The following is a 25,584-nucleotide window of genomic DNA, read 5'->3' as shown; positions in this document are numbered from 1 at the left end:
GTAGTTTAGTAAATAACTTACCTAAGCAGCTACACATACGCGAGTGAAAAAAACTACAGGAATGGAATACATTTTACTGATTTTAATAAATACTAGAGTTGGACTCAAGCTGCAATTTACAGATCTAGCATTAAGTAAAGGGTCTTTGAATGCAGAGTTTGACCTATTAACAAATAGGGGCCTTTTGCAAAAGTGAGAGTCAGATCTTGGTTTGGATCATTTTAATACCCTCAAACTCTGGGGTGTTCAGAAACAAGTTTTTGGTTTGGGATCAAGCCTTAATAAACACCAATTATATCAAACAATTATACACAGAACTCTTGTTAGTAAGACAACAAAAAGGTTGTTGGTGGGTGTGACGTTATTGATATAATCTGGGACCATATAGATAATTGTTGCAACCAAGGTCCTGTAGTGGCACCAAATCTTGTATAAAGGGGGTCAAATGAGGTGTCTAAGACAAGGTTATGGTTTGCTGGTTGTGATTATGCAGTCTATATGTGTGTATCAATTTTGTAGTTGAAGTTATGAATATTGGCTCTAAACTGTCTGTATTTCAATCTTATGCTATGCTTCTGGGAGACATCCCAGACAAGTTGGTGTTAGCTCTGCCTAGCCTGCTTGATGGCCTATTAAGGACCATCAGCTATACAATTGATCCATGGAGAGAAAGCTGATATGCCTTGTAACTCAACAAAGTATGCAGGAACTTGCCCGTGTGACTCCAGACTCCATTTTGCTGTAATTTTCCACAGTAAGGACAAAGAGGTGTTCTTACATCTGGAAAAGACTATAAAAGGCTGATGCCTCATCTCCATCTTGTCTTCAATCCTGCTTCTTACCTCTGGAGGGACTTTGCTACAAACTGAAGCTCTACACAAAGGACTGAATGACCCATCCCAGCTGTGGATGTACTCCAGAGACTTGATTTGAACCTGCAGTTTATTCCATCACTGCTACAAGCCTGAACCAAGAACTTTGCCATTACTGTATGTAATTGATTCCATTTAACCAATTCTAACTCTCATCTCTATCTTTTTCCTTTTATGAATAAACCTTTAGATTTTAGATTCTAAAGGATTGGCAACAGCGTGATTTGTGGGTAAGATCTGATTTGTATATTGACCTGGGTCTGGGGCTTGGTCCTTTGGGATCAGGAGAACCTTTTTTCTTTTCCTGGGGTATTGGTTTTCATAACCATTCATCCCCATAACGAGTGGCACTGGTGGTGATACTGGGAAACTGGAGTGTCTAAGGGAATTGCTTCTGTGACTTGTGGTTGGTTTACCTTAGAGGTGGAAAAAGCCCAGCCTTGGGCTGTAACTGCCCTGTTTAAGCAATTTGTCCTGAATTGGCACTTTCAGTTGGGTCCCGCCAGAACCAGCATCGTTACAGTGGGTGATATTTTTCACCCCAGTGTGCAGAATGTATATGTTAAAACAGAGTCAAAAGGAGAATAGATATATTTTACCTCCTTATTTTTCTTTTGTAAATTAATCAGGTCATTACCAGTCTATTGGTCATGTCTGTGCCAATCACACACTGTTTTAATTTATATAATCCATTCAGTGTCAATCTATTTTGTGTCCATTCAGATGTAAAATGCTTGTAGCTTTTAGTTTAGATTAATGTACTTTAATAATACTAGAATTCATTCTTTTTATAGGAAAAATACATACAAAGAACAAGTGTATCCCTGGAAATATTTTATTTTTATTGAAAATACAGGATCAAAGTTATAACTGGTATGAGCTGGCACCACTCATTACTTCAATGCACAGTTGAATTTGGCCTACAGAGTGCAGAGGGCATAAACACATACCAATGGTGCCATATACTTCTGTTGGCTAAACAATGGCTTTGATCCATACACTTCATTCTCTAGGTTGCTATTTTTGTACTGGGACTTTCCAAATAGATACATTCGTTTTAGATGTGGAGGCTGACATATCTCAAAGAGACCATGCCTTTCAACAGCTTCCCCCCCCCCTTCCTAGGGTTCCTTGGAAAGAACCAATGTAGTAGTTGTACTACAGAAATTACTATTAATGAGAAATCATACTGTGCCATTGATTTATTAGTTAGAGCTGCTCACTGAAAGCAATTAATGCTGCATGGCACAGTATAGTCCCAGCTGGTCAGTGATATTCTCATTAACTTCTGTTGTTTCTGGGGTGAAGGAGAACATATTTAGTGATGATTTCCAGTTACTAAACTCTTCCTTTTTCGATGTGGCAGCAGAGAGACATGTGAAAGAAGCACCACTCCGAGCATTCTAGAAGACAGAGGTGGATACATCTCAGCTATTGCTTATTCATGTTAAATTTACATAGAAAGGTTTTTTTAACCTTCAGTAATACAAAGACTTTGTTAGCTTGATTACATCCACAAACCCTAACTGTTTTGCATGTACTGTTGCTATGTCACACATGACCACGAAGCATGCGCACTGGGGGGTGGAAAGGAGAGGGAAACAGAGGGGGCAAGGGTAAACAAAAAAAGAAAAAAAAGAAAGAAAAACTTGAAGTCTGAGCATAACTACAAGCCTAAATTTGTGTATGCAGTTGTTTGCATGTGTAAGCGGGGGAATGGTCCTGCTATTGTGGGGAACTTTCCTGGCTTCTGCACTACCCCGGTGAAATGGGCTAGCGGAAGGATCTGAGTCCTTGCTCCCACTTCCTTTACCCAGAGGCCTCCCTGCCCTTGAGGACTCCCCTTGCTCTCTCCTGTCTGGCAGAGTCCTTGTAACCCCAACAAGGCTGGGCCCAGGATTCCTGGGGGGCTTGACCCCCAACCTTGCTGTGGTCACCAAGGACAGGGGCTAGCATGTCCCCACTCCAGGGTACTCTCTCTGCACTGGACACTTCCCTGACCCACTGATCATTACATACGATTTAAAGCAAATGCAATTTATTTAATCAGCAATTAGTTTTAAAAGGAATAAGGAAAAATGAGTAAGGTTAAAGGAAAACACATCACCCCGCTCTGTGGCAGGGAACATTACAAACAGTGTCTCTGAAATGTCAGGGCACTTCACAGTCTGTTCCTTGTAGGTCCCAGGCCTCCTTCTCAGGCCCTGGCTGTGCTGCAGGGATGCTGCGGGTTGGACACTTGCTCTGGCGGTGGCCACACGCTCTCAAGCTCTAGGTGGCAGGACCCTTCTTCCCAGCATCGCCCCCACCCTGTCGGGGTTACAATCCCCCTCCAAGTCTGGTCTGCAGAGCCTCTTGGCTGAGGTGTCTCCCTGTGCTGGGCCCACTGCCCAGGGTCCCCCTCGCTCTCCCCAGCTGCTCACCACACCCGGCTCTGGACTGCTCCAGCCCCAGCTCCACCACTCTGTCTCAGCTCCAGCTCTACTCTGCCTCAGTGCTGCTGCTGCTGCTCTGCCTCCAGCTCCCTGGGCTGCTTCTCTGGCCCCTCTGGCTCTGGTTGCTGCAGCTCTCTGTGGGCTGGATCACAGAAACCCCCTTGGGAACTGCCAACTGAGGTGCCAAGACTACTTCTGCCCCTGCTTTCCCTGCCAGCTTGGGACTCCAGCACCCCATCTTGTTGAGCCAGACACGCCAGTCTGCTCCAGTACAGACCCAGGGTCTGAACCACGTGTCCCAAAGCTGCAGACTTAACTGAAAGCAGCTTACAGAAGTGTTCCTGTCTTTAACACTCAGATGCCCAACTCCCAGTGGAGTCTAAACCCCAAATAAATCCATTTTACCCTGTATAAAGCTCATAAATTGTTTGCCCTCTATAACACTGATAGAGAGATATGCACAGCTGTTTGCCCCCTCTCCCCCCCGGTATTGATACATACTCTGGGTTAATTAATAAGTAAAAAGTGATTTTATTAAATACAGAAAGTAGGATTTAAGTGGTTCCAAGTAGTAACAGACAGAACAAAGTGAATAAAACACACAAGTCTGAGTCTAATACAGTAAGACAACTGAGTACAGATTAAAAACCTCACCCTTAGAGGAATCCAGTAAGTTTCCTTTTACAGACTAGTCTCCTTCTAGTCTGGGTCCAGCAATCACTCACACTTGCTGTAGTTACTGTCCTTTGTTCCAGTTTCTTTCAGGTATCCTTGGGGGTGGAGAGGCTCTCTATTTAGCCAGCTCAAGACCAAAATGGAGGGGTCTCCCAAGGGTTTAAGTCTCTTGTGGGTGGAGACCCCCTCCTCTCTCCTATACAAAGTCCAGCTCGAAGATGGAGTTTTGGAGTCACATGGGCAAGTCGCATGACTGAGTTTCTTACCAGCCAAGCCATTCCTGGGAAAGCTCCGATGTGGACTGGTGTCTTCGAGTTCATTGTTGGCTTAAGTGGTTCTTGACTGGGCACTTAATTTGCACATTCCTTTCTCAAGAAGCTGACCAAATGTTTTACTAAGGCTATCAAGCAAGTATACAGCCAATATTCCTAACTTCAAGTACAAAAATGATGCAAGCATACAAATAGGAGGAATGTATTCAGTAGCTCATAACCTTTACATAGATATGTTACATGGCATATGTAGCATAAAACATATTCCAATTATATTATATATACATTCATAAGCATATTCCCATGAAGCCTTATGGGGTACACCGTCACACTCTCCTCCCAGGACAGGTCTGCTCTGCAGGCTGCTTCTGTGACTAGGGTGACCAGATGTCCCGATTTTATAGGGACAGTCCCGATTTTTGGGTCTTTTTCTTATATAGGCTGCTATTACCCCCAACTCCCTGTCCCAATTTTTCACATTTGCTGTCTGGTCACCCTATCCGTGACTCTGCTACCAGCACTGACCTGCTTCGTGGGCTGCTTTTCTGGCTCCTCTGGCTCTGGTTGCTGCAGCTCTCCTCCCAAGGCAGGTCTGCTCTCTCTGGGCTGTGCCTCTGGCTTTGGGGCTGCAGCTCTGCTCCCAGCACAGGGGCTGCTTTTCTGGCCCCTCTGGATCTGGCACATCTCTGCTCCCCAGCTCAGCTTGGACCCCTGCTTTCTCCTTAGCTCGGCCCCAGTCTGTCTGACCCAGGCAATTCCAGCTCACACGGAAGACGGGACCCATCCTGGCCTTCTGACTCCTTGATTAGCCTGCCCGCCCTGTCAATCAGGCTGACCTGGAGCATTGTTCCTGGGGACTGTCAGTCTAAGAGTCCTGATTTCTCATTGACCCTTCCCCTTTCTTTTAGTACTGGGAGCTAGCCAACCAAAACACCCCCACTGAATGTTAGTAAGTGGACCACAGTCCCCTTACATTTGCACAAATCGGCAGAGTGCATGTGAAAATGTCTGTTTGGGTTAATGTCATCTGTACCCAGTAAGTCTGATTAAAAACAGTTGATTGAGAACAGTATCCAGATTGGTCTGGCTTTTTAAGTAAAACCCTGCTGGTTACCATTTCGAGTCCACCTCTGTCTCTTCTTTATGATTAAGGGGTTACATGATAAATGACTATCAGAACAATATTTAAAGGGTGCAAACAGCAACAGGATAGATGATTTGATAGAAGTGATCAAAAAAGATACTGTTAAGAATGTCATATTCAGTGAAGTGAAATTTAAGATGTATAGCTAGAAAAAAAAGCCTGACTGAATGCTAATGGCTGTTTTTTCTTAGATCTGCTGCATTGTTTGCTACCTCAGGACTGCCATCTGGTGTTTTCACATAATATGACAAGGAAATTCATAGGGGAGTTCATCGCATGTTAAAAAGATGGCTCTCTTCATGTAAACCAGTGTTTCCCAAACTTGGGACGCTGCTTGTTTAGGGAAAGCCCCTGTCGGGCCGGGCCAGTTTGTTTACCTGCCGCGTCCGCAGGTCCGGCCGATCGCGGCTTCCACTGGCCGCGGTTCGCTGCTCCAGGCTAATGGGAGCTGCTGGAAGTGGCGCGGGCTGAGGGACGATATTAAGGCTAATCCCAAGTGTGAGAATGCAAGGTGCTACCATGTTGGAGGTCTGATTTAGACTCCTGGGGAGTGCTTCAAACTGGCAGAAAAACTTATTCCAGGCAAAAGAAAGATATGAGTTATTGTAGCAGATATTCCTAACCTCTAGACCAAGGGCACAGGAATTATTACAGGGCCTGAAAGAGGGAAGGTGGGAACACTATGGCAGAAAGGCTAATTTTATGTCCTGTTATGCTGGAGCATTTATCTGTGAAGTTCTGGGTGGCAGATGCAGTACTAATGAGCTGAAAACAGAGACCTGTGCTTTCACATCTGTCCAGCAAATCAGGTTTGCTGAGCCAGTAACCTCACTAAGGCCTTTACATTATCACCAGCAAGGTAGAGGTATACAGCCTGAGATTCCTCAGAAATCTAGGCCTTCCCATAAGGCCTATAAGTGAGAGGTACTGATCCAATAACCCCAGAGGCCTTGACATCAGACCAACACATTAGAATGCCTAAACCAGTGAACTCGCAGATATACATGCTGAAAGTAACCCAGCAAGCTAGAGGTGCTGAGCCAGTGAGTTCAGAAAGTCCTGTGCCATAGTATCAGCCCACAAGCTAAAAGTACTGATCCAATGACTCAAAGAGACCTGTGTCCTGAAATCAAGATTTGCTAATCCAGTATCCTCAAGAAGGCCTGTGCCCTGATGTCAGCCCAGCGAGCTTGAAGTGCTGAGCCAGTGATTTCATAGAAGTCTGTACTTGGACATCATTAATCATCTCAGCAGGAAAGAAGTCCTGTGCCCTTTCTCTTAATAATCAGCCAATCAAGCTAAAAGTGCTCAGCCAGTGACATCACAGAGCCATGTCCCTTAGCATCACCCTAGCATGCAAGAAGTGCTTAGTCAATGACCCCCCAAAGGCCTACGTCTTGACATACACCCAGAAAGCTAAGTCATAGAATCATGGAAAAGCAGGACTAGAAGGGATCTCGACAGGTCATCTAGTCCAGTCCTCTGCACTGAGTCAGTAACGTTCAAAGGTCTACAGCCTTGTCTTCAGTCCATCAAGCTATAGTTGTTCAGCCTGTTAACCTGAGAGAGAGCTGTCACTTGATATCAGTCCAGCAATCTAGAGTTGCAGAGCCAGTGATCTCTTTTGCCTTGGCATCACTCTAACAAGCTAGAAATGATGAGCAGGGGTTAAATTAAGGGAGACATTGTTCCCCTTGTCTCTCTCTGCTCGCTTTCCTCCCAAGCTTGGGAGGTTGAGGGGAGGAGAAAGCTCCCACCCCCTCCTTCACTGTTGGTGAAATTAGAACACATCAGGAAGGAAAGTTCATTGTGGGAACAGCTGGAGGAGCGAGTGTCCAGCTAAACTGTTTTATGCAAGTGGATCCCTTTTTGCAGGATTGAGGCCTTAATTTATACCAGTACTGTACCACTATCTCTTACTGATCATAAATAATACTTTCCATAACTTCAATCTTATGAGACAGTATTCCCATTAATAATGTTTTACAATGATAGAAGTGAGAACCCAGTGTTTACATGGGCAGAGATAATTTTGTATCTAAAATAAGAGACATCTTTTGCAGTGAGCGATATATCTTAAAGACCACTTCCAACAGGAGGTTTGTCTTTTGCTATCCATCTCTAAAAATGCTTCAGTCTCCATTTCCTTACTGAGGAAAAACAAAGTCAAATAGACGAGCTTTACGTTTAGTCCCAAGACTCAAATAGAGGTAGCACCAAAAGTGCTTCTCATTTGTTAGTAAGGAAACACCATTTATTTGTCTCAGACAAATGACCAGGCCACACTAGTAGATCATGTGTTCATCACAGTACTTCATTCTTTATAAGAATTGGCCTGACTTGCTAAGGGACTCAAACTTTTTCCAGGACCCACTTCATCAATTATAGTAAACTGGTACGTGACCAGAACCGATTTACAAATTCAGATATTGGTGGGAGAGCCTTCTCAACAGCAGGCAGAAAGTTTTGGAAGAGTCCTACCCTTATCATCAGGTTATGCTGCAAGACTCACCTCTTTGTCACAGCAGTCTCTAAAGAAGTATAATAAAAAATGACTCACTAGCACACTCAAAGGCAGAAGTCTATATCACGAGAAAGATGTAGAGCAGTCTCCACTGCTTTCCATAATCCATGTATCGTGACTAGATAATACAATGAGATACTACAGAAATGCCAGTTGATGTAGATAATGAATTCAGATAATAGGGCACATCACACATCGAGGAGGAAAAAAAGACTAATTATGGCAATGCCTTGAAAATAAAATTACATATTTTAGCAGTGCTTTAGAAGCTAAATCAAGAAGAGTACAGCTAAATTAATAAAACTACACTACATGGCAGGGCTTAATAAGCTGAATAAAAAAAAGTGGCACATACAACATAACAAATTACTTGCTAGAGATAAATCAGAGATGAATTTCTCACTGTAACTGCACTGACCAGGGTGAGAGAAATGTGTGGCAGAAAAATCAGTTTCCTTGGTGCACTTTCATTTTAGAGGCAAAGAAATGTTGCCACATTCATACCACCATTTGGACTGTATAGAGCTGTTATAACATATCTTGTGGCTTCCTGCCTAGATTTGGCAGTTCCATGGGCCAAACTTCAGAGGCATCCTCTACACCACGGGTGGGCAAACTACAGCCCGCGGGACCGTCCGGCCCAGTCCCTGAGCTCCTGGCCAGGCAGCTAGCCCCCGGCCCCTACCCTGCTGCAGGTCCACCCAGAGGATTCAGGGGGCCTGGGGCAAAGCGGGGGAGCGGACATAAAAAAAGGCGCCACCTGCTGCGGCGCTTGTACTCACTGGGCGGCGGCAGCGGGTCCTTCACTTGCTCTGCGTCTTCGGCAGCACTAAAGGAGCCGCCGCCGAAATGCCGCCGAAGACCCGGAGCGACTGAAGGGTCCCCCCCGCCCCGCCGAAGTGCCGCTGAAGACCCGGACCGCTGCCGGGTGAGTAAAAATTAAAAAGGTGCCCCTAGCCAGGGAAGGGATTCTTGGCCACGGCTCACAGGGCCCCTGCGGGGCCCGGGGCAAATTGCCCCACTTGCCCCACCCCTTGGCGGTCCTGCCCTGCTGTCCCCCCTCCTCCGCAGCCACGTCGCTGCACAGGCAGCGCTCCGGGCAGCATGGCTGTGCGCTTGTGCAGGGCAGCGTGGCAGTGTGTCTGGCGTGGCTCCAGACATGCTGCTCTGAACGGCATGGTAAGGGAATTGGGGGGGTTTGGATATGGGGCAGGGAGTCCTGGGGGGCAGTCAGGGGACAGGGAGCAGGGGGTGGTTGGATGGGGCAGAGGTTCGGGGGGGGGCAGAGGGCGGGGGTGTGGATAGGGGCCAGGGCAGTCAGAGGACAGGGAGCGGGGGGTGGGGTGGATAGGGGGTGGGATCCCGGGGGGCGGTTAGGGGCGGGGGTCCCGGGAGGGGGTGGTTGGGAACATGGAGCAAGGGGGCGGGTTGGATGGGTCAGGGGTTCTGGGGAGGCAGTCAGGGGGTGGAAAGTGGGAGGGGTCAGATAGGGGGCAGGGGCCAGGCTGTTTGGTGGGCACAGCCTTCTCTACCCGGACCTCCATACAGTTTCGCACCCCAATGTGGCCCTCAGGCCAAAAAGCTTGCCCACCCCTGCTCTACACACTGGACAGGCCTATGGTTGTAACCTTATTGTATCAAAGTGGTTGACGGCCTGACTTAGGTTTGACTTAAAAAAACCTTTCCAGATATGTGCTATAAACGTTTAAGCTTTATCAGATTTAAAAGATGTATTTGTTCTGACAGCAGGAAAGTGGAAACTGCCACTGTTGCTACACCGCACAAATTGTCAAGTAGTAGCTTCAGCAATAGATAAACCAGTAGCGTGACTGTGAGCGTGCACACCTGCACGAGTGCATGACAGAGAGCCATACTATTGTGGAAAGCCACAACAGAGAGACGACTTCTACATTTGGTTTCAACACTCAAATAAAGTCAGTCACCAATTTCAGCCAGGAGCCCTGTTGGGAGAACCAGTACGGGTGGATCCCAGACGGGTTGGCTCCCTCGCACAAAGACGCAGACAAGACAAAACAAGGATTCTCACAAAAATAATTGCCATATTTCCATTTCATCTCTAGCTGTGGACAGCAGTCACGGCAGGGGGCTGTCTGGGCGGCCACACCGCAGAATGGGTCACACTTGCAAGGGTTTCTCCACAAGCATAAGAGCGTTTTATTTGTTAAGACCCAGGTGCCGAAATCCATGTGCGCAGCCAGCAGAGCTCCTTCATCTGCCCTCAGCTAATGGGCTTGCCAAGCTGGGCCCTGCCCGAGGGTGACCAGATGTCCTGATTTTATAGGCACAGTCCCAATTTTGGGGTCTTTTTCTTATATAGGCTCCTATTACCCCCCACCCCTGTCCCGATTTTTCACACTTGCTGTCTGGTCACCCTACGCTGCCCGCGGCGAGCACCAGCCAGCTCTACCAGGGCTGCTGGGACAGGTTTTACAGTGGGGGTGCTGAGAGCCATTGGCCCACACCAGGAACCCTGTGTCGGATGGAAACCGCTTTAAAGCAGGGGGTGCTACAGCCCCCTCCCCCCGCATCCCTCATTCCAGCCCCTGAGCGCCCCAGGCGGGGCCGGGCTCCTCGCCCGGCTGCCTACCCCTAGGGGCGCTGCGGCCCCAGAGGGCCAACCCCGGAGCGGGGCCCGCCCGCGCGGCTCCTATTGGCCGAACCGAGCTCCGCTCGCTGCCTCTCCCGCTCCTTGCCCAGCAGCAGATCCGGCCTCACGTGACCTGCTCTAGGCGGTCACACAGACCGTTTCAGTTATTGTCCAGGGTCCCTTTATGTCACTCCCCACCCCCTCGCAACGAACATTTTGTTACACATGCGCAGTGCTCTTCCCGGAAATACTCGGTCGGACGGTTAAGTGGTCCTTGGTCACCTGACACGGCCCTCCATAGTACTGGGCGGGGGCTCCCGTGTCACGTGACGCCCCCGGGTCGCTTCTCTTCTCGCCGTGCCTACAGGAGGGTCTGCGCATGCGCAGAAAACAGCTGTCATCCGCGCACGGAAGAAGCCCCAAAAGCAAAGCAAAGCAAAGCAGGGAGCGAGTGAGGGGGAGTGCGGTTGCTCCCCCGGCCCTGCGGTGCCGTTACCTTCCCCGTCCAGGTACAGTCCATGGAGCCGGGCCGGAGAGCACAGACCCCCGCTGGGGGCAGAGGCTGGGCCTGGGGGTGCGGCTAGGGGAGCCCGCAGGGGAGGCCCCTGAGGGGAGCAGGCAAGGGCTGGAGCCCGCTGGGGGAGCGCGGTGGCGCAGGGAGCAGCGGGGTTGCCTGGGGAGAGGAGGCCGGTGCACGCCGCACTTAGGCGGGGATGCCTCTGCCACCTGCTCGGGGGAGGGGCCGGGACTGGAGTGTGTGTTCTGTCTGTGTGTGTGTGCATGTGTGTGACCGGGGCTGTGTTTGTGGTGAAGCAGGGATGAGTGGGGAGCAGGGCACAGCTTGTGTGTATGGGGAGGGGCCGGTGGTGGCTTCCTGTGAGCAGCCCTGGCCCCGCGGAGAGGCGGGTAAGGGGGTGCGTGTGGGTCCCAGCTCCCTGTGCCATGTTCACTGGCTACACCCTAAACCACCAGGTGGTACGGTGCTGCACTGGCTTAACAGGACGTGGGGGCGATCACACAGGAAACCAGCCCGCTTGCCCCAGCTGTCACTGTGGCTGCTGCCCTTGTGCACGCTGCAGCTGGGCTGGGTGCATCTGTTAGTTCGGCAGCGAAATGGAAGGAAGCGAGGGGCAAATGCAATTCTTGTGGGGCATGTTGAGTTGTTTGGAGTTTGTGTTTACAAACATGCTATTGTATTTTAAAACAAGTGTTTTCATAACATTAATGACAGGTTTCAGAGTAGCAGCCGTGTTAGTCTGTATCCGCAAAAATAACAGGAGTACTTGTGGCACCTTAGAGACTAACAAATTTATTAGAGCATAAGCTTTCGTGGGCTACAACCCACTTCTTCGGATGCATAACATTAATGTGAAAAACAAATCAGACTGCATGTGTGACTTGTCAGGGTGCCTCCCACTTCTTATGTGATTGTATTTCAGAGTTGGATATGGGCATGTGTGTAAACCTGGATAACCTACTGTTGGAAAAAATTCCATTTGAAAAAAAAGTAGTGAAATGAATACAGCAGGTGTATCACTTTGGCCCCAATTCTACAATGACTCAGCATGGGTTGGCCCCCTACTGAAGTTGTGGTGTTACATGTGGACACAGATGTCTGTCCAAATAATATTAATTCCTACCTCTTATGTAGTGGTTTTCGTCTGTAGATTTCAAAGTGCTTTACAAATGAAATAAACGTTGTTATTCCCATTATACAGATGGGGAAACAGAGAGCTGAAATGACTTGCCCAAGGTCACCCCACAGGCCAGTGGCTGAGCCAGGAATAGAATCTGGCTCTCCTGAGTGCTAATTGGTTACTCTATCCACTGGGCCATATTGAATCCCTTATAAGATTGGAACCTTCAGGAAGTGTTTTGAATCCTCTATTATGGGCTGTATTGTGGATTCTATTGCTTTGCATTGTGAAATAGTTCTCAATATTTTTATAGAAAAAGATTATTTTTAAAATCAGGCTTGGTAAATGAAACTAGCAGGTGTCAGCTAAACATAATCAATTAGTTCAATAGTGCATGGTATTAGATTGAGGAGATGCTGTTTTGACTTGAATTGTGACACTTTTTAAAAAGTCATGTAATTTCACAGATTCTTCATGTATGGATTTGAATACAGTTTTCTGACTGTCCTATTCTCTCCATCATATTCTTTGGATTTTTTTTTTCAAATGGTCCATTTTTCTGTTCTTGCAGTTTCTGTAAACTATAGGTGCAGTAGAACAACATATACGTTTCTTGTTGTAGTTGATATTTCAGTGAAAGTTAACCAATACAAGACCATAGCTTAGTACTGTCACCTAGGTGTCACTAAGTGGTTAACAGGGGATTGTAGTTCAGAGATAGGGTTCCTATTGTCATTGTCAAAAAAGATCATAAGCAAACTCTCAACAGAATGTAGCAAGGAATTTTCTGTGTAATAACTGCAAAAACTAGAAAGAAAATGGTTACTGTATTCTGAATTAATTATCATTGTAGGCCCCAGTCCTACAGCTGGCTCTGTGTGGGTACAGGGATTCACCTATGCAGAGCAAGTTGCAGGATTGGGACCTTAAATTCTACATTATCAATCTACTTGAAAGTCAGAAAATAAAGGTAAAATCCTCCTCTCCTCACTTGTTCAAGTAATCCTATTAGGTTCATTTGGATTACTCACATGAGTGAAAAGAGTGGGATTTGATCCCAAATCAGTAAAAGCATCATTGGCTTCAAGGTCTGGTTAAAATTAACATTTTTCACTTCGAACATTTCTGCTAGGTTGTAATGCATTTGAATGAAGAGAACTGATCTTGTTTCTTTATGTAAAGAAAAAATGCTTCCTATTGATTGATTTTCAGTGTTTATATCATTTCAGAGACTGAAGGCTCCACCTTCAATGTTCTTAAATAAGTAGTTTTAAATTTATAGTTTCTTCCATTATTGCTGCTAATATTTTAAAAGTAGGGACAGAAATTATCAGGTAGTTGACATACCTATAATTTGTAAGCTGATATATTTTATGCAAAGCAAAGGGATTTGTAGTGATAGGTTAGTGGCTTGATTTTTTAAAAAAAAAGAGAGAAACAAAATGGCACAATGACCTTTTTCTTGAATGCATTTTTTACTAAGATATTGAGTATGATGACATACATATTTGTAAAATTATTTCTCTGTCAGTGTCTGTACTTTGGTAACCAGCAAATGGTTTCACTGCAACAACGCAACCCCCAAATGTAGACAAACAAAAATGTGATTTGCAAAGTCTATTTTCCCTTGCTTGAAATTGGGGTAAACTGAACTGGTGTGATTCATAGCTACCCTTGTCTCCACTTGAATTTGTGCTGGTATAGCTATGCCAGTTGCTGGCCACTGGTGGCTGAACTGTGGCTAATCCCTGGTAATAAAACCTATACTACATAACCGGGATCTACTTTTTTGGGATGTTTCCCAGGAAATGATTTTAGCCTAATAATAAAGAATGGTAAAGATTAAGCCATAATCGGGTCAGATTTAGCATACATTGCACTTAATGGGGGGGGAGGGCGGGAACATTTAGCCAGAATGAAGAGATGCTAAAATATGAAATTCTAAGATTTAGCCTTCTAATCATAGATTGCAATGTAAATATTAAAAGAAGAAAATGAGGTGGAGCGAGTTAGTTTTTTGTCTTGTGTCTCTGTTTAATACAGTATTTTGTCATTAAGGGTCTGAATTTTAAACAAGTCAGGTGGGGAGTTGTGTGCCAAACTTAAATGTACAATTACCACAGTTATGCATTCAAATCAGTAAATTATGCAGGCAAATGCGAATTATTATTTTAGATTGTTTAAAATGTGGCCTCTTTCAACTGGGGCAGCTGCTTAATTGTACTGCTTCGTGTTTCTTTAATGAATTAATTTTGAAGTCTCTCTTATTTCAAGTTGTCTTCTATTGGGATTTGACTATACTTCCTGAATCTGATGGCGAACATATCTTGGTTTTAGTTACATGAGGTGGCTAACTGTATTCAAATGTAGTTTAAATGAAACTGATGTTCGAAAACTGTTTTTAGTTTTGGCTAAAGTATATATGGAACTTTAGAGTAGTTAGTAAGAAAATTATAATAAAAAGTGCTATTTGATTAAAATCTTTGAAGTTCCTCTCAATGATTATAGCAAATAAGAATTGCTCTTGGGACAACCATAACACTTTTCCAAAACAAAAATGTATATAGTGTAACAGTGAGGAACTTGTTATTGCTTTTTGGTATTTTTTTTTTTGCTCATTTCATGTCTACAACAAAACAGTAAACAAGTGATGGAAAATAACTGTTTAGTATGCTGTTGCATTTTAAAAAATGCCCTCCCCCCTCCCTTCCGTAGAATCAGAAATTAGCAAGCTTAAATACTGGATATTCTAGAACGAGAACTTAATTAGTTATTCTTGCGTATTTCAAACATGTAATAAAGGGATTTTATAAGCAGTTGCATACTGTTGGGTCTAAAGTGCACTATAAAACTGCTGCTTTTTTGGAGCAGCAAATTGTTAAGGAGCTTTGTAGGTTTCTTAGATGGTATTGCATTTAGTTGTACTAGCATAGATTTTATATATTAATCTAGGCCTTATTTCATTGGTTAAAAGGTGTGAAATTATAAATGCTAAATAAGGTCCTGATGCTGCATGCTTAAATGCTTAACTTTAGACACAGGAGTAGCCCCAATGACTTCAAAGGAACTTCTCATGTACTTAAAGATAAGAGCATGGATAAGTTTTTTGCAAGACTTGAGTCTAACTTTGGGTAAAAATAAAGAAGCATTCTCAGGTTAAAATAATACTTAAAGCAGATTTTCCTATCCATAATTTAAGATGTTAAAATATGAGAGAGTTTGAATTTTAAATGTATTCAGGTTAAAACAACTGCATAATGTAGAAAGTGAAAGTAAATTTACTTCTATCTGTAGTTCTCATCAGTTTCACTTTCTGGTTCTCAAACTTTGGCAGAACGCTACAATTGCAAACCTTAGGCAGGATTATTTAAATCCAAAAACAACTTTAAAAAAAAGAAAAGAAAATGAAGTGTAAAAATATAATTAGGAAGGCCAAAAAAGAATTTGAGGAACAGTTAGTCAAAGACTCCAACAAAAAAAAAAATAGCAATTTTTTTTTTTTTTTAATACATCAGAAACAGGAAGCCTGCTAACCAACCAGTGGGGCTACTGGACAATTGAGATGCTAAAGGAGCACTCGAGGACAATAAGGCTATTGCAGCAAAACTAAATGAATCCTTTGCATTGGTCTTCACGGTTGAGGATGTGAGGGAGATTCCCAAACCTGAACCATTCTTTTTAGGTGACAAATCTGAGGAACTCTCCCAGATTGAGGTGTCATTAGAGGAGGTTTTGGAACAAATTGATAAACTAAATAGTAATAAGTCACCAGGACCAGATGGCATTCACCCAAGAGTTCTGAAGGAACTCCAAATGTGAAATTGCGGAGCTACTAACTGTAGTCTGTAAGCATTTAAATCAGCTTCTGTACCAAATGACTGGAAGATAGCTAATGGGATGCCAATTTTTAAAAAGGGCTCCAAATAGGCTTGCCAATTTTGGTTGGACATATTTCTGGAGATTTAATCATATGACGTAATCTTTTATTAAAGATTAATTTTTAATTCCTGGAGACTCCAGGCCAATCCTGGGGGTTTGGCAACCCTAGCTCCAGAGGTGGTCCTGGCAATTACAGGCCGGTAAGCCTGACTTCAGTACCGGGCAAACTGATTGAAACTATATAAAGAACAAAATTGTTAGACATGTAGATGAACATAATTTGTTGGGGAGGAGTCAATATGGTTTTTGTAAAGGGAAATCATGCCTTCCCCATCTACTAGAATTCTTTGAGGTGGTCAACAAGCATGTGGACAAGGGGGATCCAGTGGATATAGTGTACTTAGATTTTCAGACTGCCTTTGACAAGGTCTCTCACCAAATGCTCTTAAGCAAAGTAAACTGTCACGGGATAAGAGAGAAGGTCCTCTCATGGATTGGTAACTGGTTAAAAGGTAGGAATAAATGGTCAGTTTTCAGAATGGAGAGAGGTAAATAGTGGTGTCCCCCAGGGCCTGTACTGTGCCCAGTCCTATTCAACATATTCATAAATGATCTGGAAAAAGGGGTAAACAGTGAGGTGGCAAAATTTGCAGATGATACAAAACTACTCAAGGTAGTCCCAGGCAGACTGCAAAGAGCTACAAAAGGATCTCTCAAAACTGGGTAACAAAATGGCAGATGAAAGTCACTGTTGATAAATGCAAAATAATGCACATTGGAAAACATAATCCTAACTATATATGTAACATGATGGGCTTTAAATTAGCTGTTACCACTCAAGAAAGAAATCTTGGCGTCATTGTGGATAGTTCTCTGAAAACATCCAATCAATGTGCAACAGCAGTCAAAAAAGCAAACAGAATGTTGGGAATCATTAAGAAAGGGATAGATAATAAGACATAAAATATCATGTTGCCTCTATATAAATCCATTGTATGGATTTACATAGAGGCAATCCATCCATCTTGAATACTGTGTGCAGATATGGTCCTCCTATCTCACAAAAGATAGATTGGAACCGGAAAAGGTTCAGAAAAGGGCAACATAAATGATTAGGTGTATTAGATGGTTTCCATATGAGGAGAGTTTAATAAGACTGGGACTTTTCAGCTTGGAAAAGAGATGACTAAAGGGGGATATGATAGAGGTCTATAAAATCATGATTGATGTGGAAAAAGTAAATAAGGAAGTGTTATTTATTCCTTCTCATATCACAAGAACCAAATGAAATTAATAGGCAGCAGATTTAAAACAAACAAAAGGGAGTATTTTTTCATACAACGCACAGTCAACCTGTGGAACTCCTTGCCAGAGGATGTTGTGAAGGCCAAGACTATAATAGGGTTAAAAAAAGAACTAGATAAGTTCATGGAGGATAGATACATGACTGGTTATTAGCCAGGATGGGCAGGGCTGGTGTCCCTAGCCTCTGTTTTCCAGAAGCTGGGAATGGGCGACAGGGCATGGATCACTTGATGATTGCCTGTTCTGTTCATTCCCTCTGGGGCACCTGGCATTGGCCACTGTCCGAAGACAAGATACTGAGCTAGATGGACCTTTGGTCTGACCCAATATGGCTGTTTTTATGTAAAAAGAAAAAAACCCATTTCTGCCAGTAAAAAGTGAAATCCCGTCCCCATCGGGCAAAATGTCAGTGTGGCTAGGATTTCATCCAAAGTTTTTTTTGGAAATCTAGTTTTCTATTAAAACTTAAAGCTTGAGCCTACGGCTTGATAGTGTCCCTTTTAAAAGAACCTAGATAATTATTGTAAAAGCACCTGCGGAGAAGGAAAGTAACGAGACTGACATTATTGTGGGCGGTGAGGTTCAGTTAATTTTCACCATTTATTTCCTTCATGTAGAAGTGACCTTACAGTGTACTCAAAATTACAAATATATTTGATACGTTGGAAACAGATAAATTGTTTATACCAGTGTTGTGGTTAAGAAGAAATTTTATTTTGAATTAGAATAAATAATTAGAATAAAAGACATTTTATTATGAATTAGAAATTGGGCGGAAATATCGGGAATATAGCAACAGAAATGAAAGTAAGATTAAGGAACAGTCAGATATTTTGTAAAGGGGGGAGGATGGAGTGGCAAAACCAGGAGGTTTATGACAAATCCCAAGAGATTCCCTTTTTAACAATTCCTTTATTCTGTTTTCTGCAATTACAACTCTGCTAATAGTTATTATTAAGGTTGTTTAATGTTTTTCCTGTAACTCTGTGTTTTTTGTCTCTTGTAACTTAGACAAACTTTAACCTTTTGGGCTGAAACTTTCCAGCTTGGTCTCAGTCTCAGGCTGATTGCTTTTGATTAAACATTTTAAAAAAAAAGTTTTCGCTTTTGAGAGTAGGTCAGTGAAAAACAGATAACATATATATTTTGTTAAATCTTTTTTTATAACAGGTCTAGTGTCCCAGGGATTTTGCGTATGGATTTGAAATTTTGGCAGGGTGATATTTATGAGTTCGGAAGTTCCTTTGGCTGTCCCCGTGAAAATCCCTCTAAGTTTGACTGAATTATGAGCCATGGGAACTTGTTAAATGCATGCCTGCTCCTGGGCCACACTGAGCCTCACATATCACTTGTAAATTGCTATATGGAGCTATAGCTTCAAACCCAACACAGGCAACATGAATGTAGCTGGTTCTTTTCCCCCATCAAGATGCCTGTTGGTTTGGGGGAAGGAACACTGGGCTGGGAATCAGGAGCCTTTTTTTGGTGTTGCCTCTTCCATTGATTAGAATAATAATAATTTGTGCTTCTCAACTCTTATTATTGCACAAGACTTTATATCTCTTCCCTAGGAGGGAGGCATATATAATTCCTCCCCTTTTACAGGAGGAATAACCAAGGACTAGAAAGGTTGCACGTGTCCCTTCTAGCAGAATTGGGAATAGAACCCAGATCTCTAATATGGTGTGGACCCAAGTCATCTCCTCTAAACTACACTATCTTTCAGCAGGAATATGCCAAATCTGTGTGCTTGGCTATGCTGCAAAATGGGGCCCTTTTTGCATAGAAAATGCTTTGAGAGCCACTGAGAATTAGCAGTATGTAAATGCAAAGTAACATTAACAGGTATAGCACCCAGGATTCCTAATTCTCAATCCTCTGCTGTAATCACTCATTTCCCAGAGACAGGAATTCTGCTATCTAACTTTCTAAGTGTTGTCTAGCAAAGACCTGCATATGATGGAATTATTTTCTCCATTTCCCCACCCCCAAAAGTCCATTTAAAAACTATGTTAAAAGCATATTAGGGTGTAAAATGAAGGTGTCAACATTTAGGAAATGTCAGAATTAAGCTATACCACGCAACCCTAATTCTGCTCCTTTGTGTGTATGTATTATGACACAATTTTTAACTTTAACTATGATCATGTATAATTGTTTTCCCACTTCTTCGTTCAGTGCATGGGATGAACAGTGAGTGAGGCAGGGACTGAAGGAAGAGAAAGGAGAGTTTTGTGGTCAAGATGCTGGCCTGGGACCTGTGATAACTGGGTTTTATCTCTGGCTCTGCCATACATTTCCTACATGATAAACCAAACTTTTGGACGTGGTCACTACTTATGTGATTCTCTTTTATTGGGTGCCCTATTTAAGACACCAGGGATTGATTTTTTTTTTTTTTTTTTCAAAAGTTCTCAAGACTCTCAATTCCAGTTGAAGTCAGTGGGACCTGTGAGATGATCACCTCCGAAAAAATCAAGAATTAAGTTCAGCATTCAGTTACTGAATGTGACGTTCCCCTAGGTGCAGCCTGCACTGCTGAACTGCTGTATCCCCTTAGCTCTCCAGCCTAGGATCCCTTTTACGCTGCTTTGCTAGTGAACAGCAAACCCCTCCAGGCTCTGCTCACTCACAGGCACCAACATGCAAAGTCACTCCCAGCTGAATATATGAATGCTATGCCCAGCCATCCATGAATAGATACAGGGTGATAGCCGCCTATCCGTCAGTCCCAGCCTTGCCTCCCAGAAATGTGCATCTTGTATTGTTCAGTAGCCCACTGGACCGTACGAGATCAAGAGTTAGTCCCTCATTCCAACAAATATGCACCAGCCCTGTTGGCCTGAGTAGAGATTTTCCAAACACTTCAAACAAACACACTGGTTTAGATAAAACAGTAAAACCAAGTTTATTCACTAGAGAAAGATAGATAGATTTTAAGTGATTTATAAGTGATAAGGAATAAGTCAGTGTTGGTTACAAAAGAAATAAAAAGATAAACATGCAAGCGAATTACTAAACTTTACCAAGACTAATATGTTTAAAAACAAAAAGGTTTCTCTCACCCAAAAGCTTGCAACAGTCTGTACTGCTGGGAAAAGCCTCCAAGCCAGGACCACTCTCCCCAGTTCAGTGGTGTCTTACAAGCAATCTTGTTGCCATGTAGAGAGGGGGGAGAAGAGGTGATGAGGAGGTCACTGCCTCTCCTTTTTATACTCTGACCCTTTGTACTGGAAAAGTCTTTGCTGGGTCATGGGATCAGGCAGTTCCATGGTGTACATGAACTGCCAACTGTCCTTCAGGTGAATTGTAAATTTCTTGTTGACAACTCCCGTGCTGGTGAATCTCCGATTAAGCAGGTAATGGCCGTTTAGCACTTAGCTGGCGTGCCCCTATCCCTTTGTCTTTGAGAAAATAGTTTGAGGGCATTACCCAGAATTACAACATATTTCAGTAACAAACTTATAACAAGATCTCACAATTTTACATGCAGTGATGTTACACACATTTCATCAGGATGATAATATTCAGCAGATTTGAGTTTTCAAATGATACCTCACAAGGCATACTTTGTACACAATATATCATAACCATATAAAAGTGGGGTACATGGGTGTACAGGGTTGTCACAGTGAGCTATCCCAAATAGGTGGTCACTTACAAGTTTTGGCCTTAATCTCCCTCACCTGTAAAATATGGTATTAATTCTTTAAAGAAGTATTGTGAAGATAAATTCATAACTGTTCGTGAGGCACTCATATGTACAATGTAGTGGTGAGAGTTTTTTATAGAAAAGCTCATGAAGACATTCTTGAAAAATTCCTTATTCAGTGAAAGGTTTAGATGGTGTGCAGTAAATAAGATGAGTCACCTTTTGAATGAAGAGGATAAAAAGAAATATTGAGCAGCTGCCTCACTGAACATTGCCCATCCTATGTGGTGACTGAAGTAAGTGTCTGGGCAGAGGAAAAAACATCATGTGGTCATATAAGAAAAGACTGTATCATGATGCATACTTACAAAAAGGCAGAATTAAGGTTGCGTGTGCTACCTGGATTCTGGCCTTTCCAAACTTTTGAATGCTTCACTCTGCAACCTTAAGAATGCTTTTTAATATCTTTTTTTGGTGAGGAATTAATATTTATTTTGTTTTTCCCTTTCAGTAGGATTTGAAAAAATCCATTCACAATTGGTGAGTAGGCAACTTTTTCCTTAATGATGTGTGGGGAGTAGAGTGCTTACCAGCACTTAAATGTATCAGGTACCTACTAACTACAGGTAGATACACAAGACAAAGTGTACGTGTGTATGGAGTGTCTTTCCATCGACAATGCTCAGGGCAGTGCCCTGGTGAAAAGGTCAGTCTCTGGGTGAACCATCATGGAAGTGACTTAGCAGAAATAAGACAGCAGTAATCAGCAAGAGCAAAACTTTTTCAGCATAAATTCAAGACAAACATAACTAAAATTCTCCAATTTGGGGTTCACTCATCACTGGATCTAGAATCTTGTCTTCTTATAGGCATTCTTTTCTACGTGGCTCACAAGCAGTCATTCTTATAGCTCCTTATCAAATCACATGTATGAGGGGAGAAGAGAGGAAAGCCAGAGATGCTGACCTTTTGCTTATTGAGAACTAGGTGTTGCCTCTGCATCCCGTCACAACCGATGTCTGGCTACATGATTCTGGTACGTTTTTCACTCTACCCCCTCTAACTCTATCTGCTAGAAGGGAGAAGGTGTTTTCTGCTTCTTCTCCCTCCTCCTGGGGGCTGCAAAGGGGATTGGTAAGGAAGATTACTGCTAGTCTACCCCAGAGCCTCCCATCAGAGGTGTCTACTTTCTAATGTGCTGGGGGGGGAGGGGTGTGCTCCCCCTGGCTCTGCCCCAGGTCCTGCCCTCACTCCACCCCTTCCCCCAAGGTCTCAAGAACCATAGTAAAAAATAAAAGGAATACTGAAGAATGTTTCTTATGAAAGTAGGGAATTGCTAGCATTAACTTGGGGGCAGGTGCTGTGTGTGCTTTCTGAACTCTGCTTTGCTAACGCACCCAAGTCCTGCTTTTCAATGAGTTCTCCAGCAGAGGTTGTCAATCATGGCAATTCTGCAATGTCTCTGAGACACAATCAAAATTGACTAAATAAGACATAGCCCAGATCTGCAGAAGTTTATGTGATTAATGCATTAAACCAGTGCAGAACTTAGCTTATTCTTTTGGTATGTCATTCAGCAGCTCCATATGTTCAATGCAAGTGGCATACTATGATGTTTGTAATGACTTTCCTTCTGTAAAGTCCATCCAGCTCTCATAATAAAGGGCAGTCTCTGCTGGTTTTGCCATTTTCTCTTTCGTCTGACAGTTTTCTCCCATATTGGACAGGAAAAAAAATTGATGCCGTATAAATTGTTCCACAGGAACAGTTGTTTTGATCGTCAAAAAATAGAGAAAATCACCTTGCGTGCAATCTATTATTGCAGTAGGTTCTCCAGGCTGAAGTTTTTCCTATTTCAACTTCTTTCGCAAAGATCAACTCTTCTGAACTGTTGCTAACCTGAATGAGCTACAACAGATAGCTAAATAAAATAAAAATGCTCTTACTTCAGTCTTATAGTGCACTCCTCTGACAATGGTTGTAATGGAAACGGTAGCGTTTTTTTGGAGCACAAAAAACAGGTTTTCCATATCAAATATAACATTTGGTACATTTTTCATTCATGGTGTGGATAAAAATATTTGCTGTAATAAACACTTTCTAGTGTTTTGGGTGCTCTGATTTTGTACAGAGAAAACAATCAAGCATTTCTTGCTATTGAGCTTTGGTATCCGATATCAGGATCTGATTTGCAGAAATGAGTTGTAGAGATGTCAGAGAAGATAAGGTGGATAAAATACGATTTTCATTTAAATAAGAAATTTAAACGAAAAAGAATTTTTTAAAATCCAATTTTTATCCACACTATTTGCTCTAGCCTTCGCTGCAATTAACTGCTACAGAATTTACATACTTCTGTCTCAAGAGTTAAAATCACTCTAACTTAAATACTAATTTCAGGAAGAAGAGAAAAATATCATTGTGTTGAAATGGATCAATATTATGGAATGTCATCCTTCACCCTCTCCCAACTTCCTGGATAATATAGTCTTCCTAAAACAAAACTTCTACCCTGGGATGAGATGCAGCATGAGCATTTTTCTATTAAGTATAGGAAAAAGTATCAAAGGAGTTTCAAAGTTATGGTATTTGGAAAATTTACCTGATATTCAGTTTTGAAATTTTTTAAAATTTGTTTTGGCTCATCCTATCTCCAAAACAGCAGGCTTACAAACTCCAATTTAATTTTGTTTTGTTGGCCTTTCTGAGAGGTGCTATTTAGTAATTGGGGAAAAGTGGAGAGTTAGTAGAAAAATTTCATTTAGTCAGGTGGGGGCACAGGAGACTGGCAAGGCATGAACGTGGGGGCATGGGGAGGATAGAGAGAGACTCGTTCTTGTTCAACTTTAAACACTTCCAATGTCTAAATATAAAGCTTTAAGAAATTGGGTTCTGATTCTTATTTACCTTAACACACTTAATGTTTCCCCACTTAAAAGGACCTTTTAGACTTCCAAAGTAGTGTGAGTGGTTCTTAGTGTAAATGACAATCAGGCCTTTAAAAATTTTCTATGTGGATAGTTGTGTAACTGCTTCTCAAATATCCCACGCAGGAACAACTCTTTTCTTTCCACCCAACCTGTAGATTTGCTAAAGTCTGCATCAGGGAGCCCTGCTTAGATGGGCCTCAAAATCTGTCAGAACAGTGCTCTCTCCCTGTGGACCTTGTATGCCAATCTAATTTAAAAAGTTGGTGCTCATTTAAAAAACATGAAAACTCAAAAGCAAATAACTTTATTTAAAAAGAATCACACTTGGAAGTGTGTATTAGTGCAATCCAGCTAACAGCCAAAACCATTATTACATTTCCTTTAGAAAAATTCTACACTCTTAAATTTTCATCCCAATAATATTAATAGATTCATAAATTCCAAGGCTAGAGGGGACCATTGTGACCATCTAGTCTGACCTGCTGTATAACACAGGCCATAGAATTTCCCCCAAAATAATTCCTTTTGAACTGTTATGGGTTTAGAGCTGCTCAGTAGTAAGTTTTGAATCCTATATGTTCTATGTGTTTGTCTGATTGTTGTAAGGGATGTTACTGTATTAATGTCTGTTTAGTTTAAGGGTACGTCTTCACTTACATCCGGGTCCGGATGTAAGCAATCGGTTTTCTGAGTTCGATTTATCGCGTCTGGTTAAGACGCGATAAATCGATCCCGGATCGATCCCGGAAGTGCCCCGGATCGATCCCGGAAGTGCTTGCCGTCGACGCTGGTACTCCAGCTCGGTGAGCGGAGTACGCAGCATCGACGGGGGAGCCTTCCTGCCGCGTCTGGACCGCGGTAACTTCGGACTAAGGTACTTCGAATTCAGCTACGTTATTAACGTAGCTGAATTTGCGTACCTTAGTCCGAAGTGGGGGGGTTAGTGTAGACCAGCCCTTATAGTAGTAGGCTATTGGAAAAAGGAAGCAGGAAGGCAAAAACAATGACTCAAGATAAGACATCCCTCAACCAACCTTCCAGGAGGGTTAAGAGACAATGCTTGAGCTATTAACTATGAAGGGTCTACTTTTCAGGCTCCAGCCAAGTTACCCAGCTTGTTTTGGTAATGCTGGGAACCAACAGATCGAAAGAACCATAAACAGTTAAAAGGACTCTCTCTGTCCAGAAGTGAGGAAGTTGTTTGGGAGGTGTTCACAGGGAACAGATTTATGCAAAGACACACCTGCTTGGTGCCTGCAGAAGCTGGCCTTTCCTAAGCTTCCAGGGTGCTGGTAAGCCTTTAGGTGTGATAGACGTGTGTAGACCTTTAATTGTTTTAAGAACCTTTTCCTCTTATGTTATGCCTTGTTCCTACTGTTAAGAATAAACAATACTTTGTCTTAAGAGGGCTATCTGGTCATTGTACTTACCATTGTTAACAGGTCCTGAAGGGAAGTACTGCAGATGCTGAACTCAGTTGGATCTGCTGGGTAAGCACAGTGGGTACTGTAGCCTACGACTCCTAAGAGTGGGAGGATTGTATGATTCCATTCCAGAAAATGTAAAGGCACAAGGCCTGGTACCTCAGGGGGTGTGTTCAGAGAGACCAGAGAAGGGTCAGAGGTTTACCTAGCACTGTAACTATGACCGG

General features: G+C 43.1%; 1 protein-coding gene across 1 annotated transcript in view; it reads left to right on the top strand.

The window, feature by feature from the left end:
• The first annotated feature begins 10,934 nt into the window (after positions 1 to 10,934).
• KDM4C (lysine demethylase 4C) overlaps positions 10,935 to 25,584 on the top strand; it is a 429,818-nt gene continuing 415,168 nt past the window's right edge. The window contains 1 exon segment of the mRNA XM_065406934.1: positions 10,935 to 11,039. The gene's annotated coding sequence lies outside the window, so the exon portion shown is untranslated.

Source organism: Emys orbicularis, chromosome 6 (assembly GCF_028017835.1).
Source record: "Emys orbicularis isolate rEmyOrb1 chromosome 6, rEmyOrb1.hap1, whole genome shotgun sequence".
NCBI lineage: Eukaryota > Metazoa > Chordata > Testudines > Emydidae > Emys > Emys orbicularis.
Note: the sequence above shows the minus strand (reverse complement) of the source record. Positions and strands in the feature narration are given on the sequence as shown.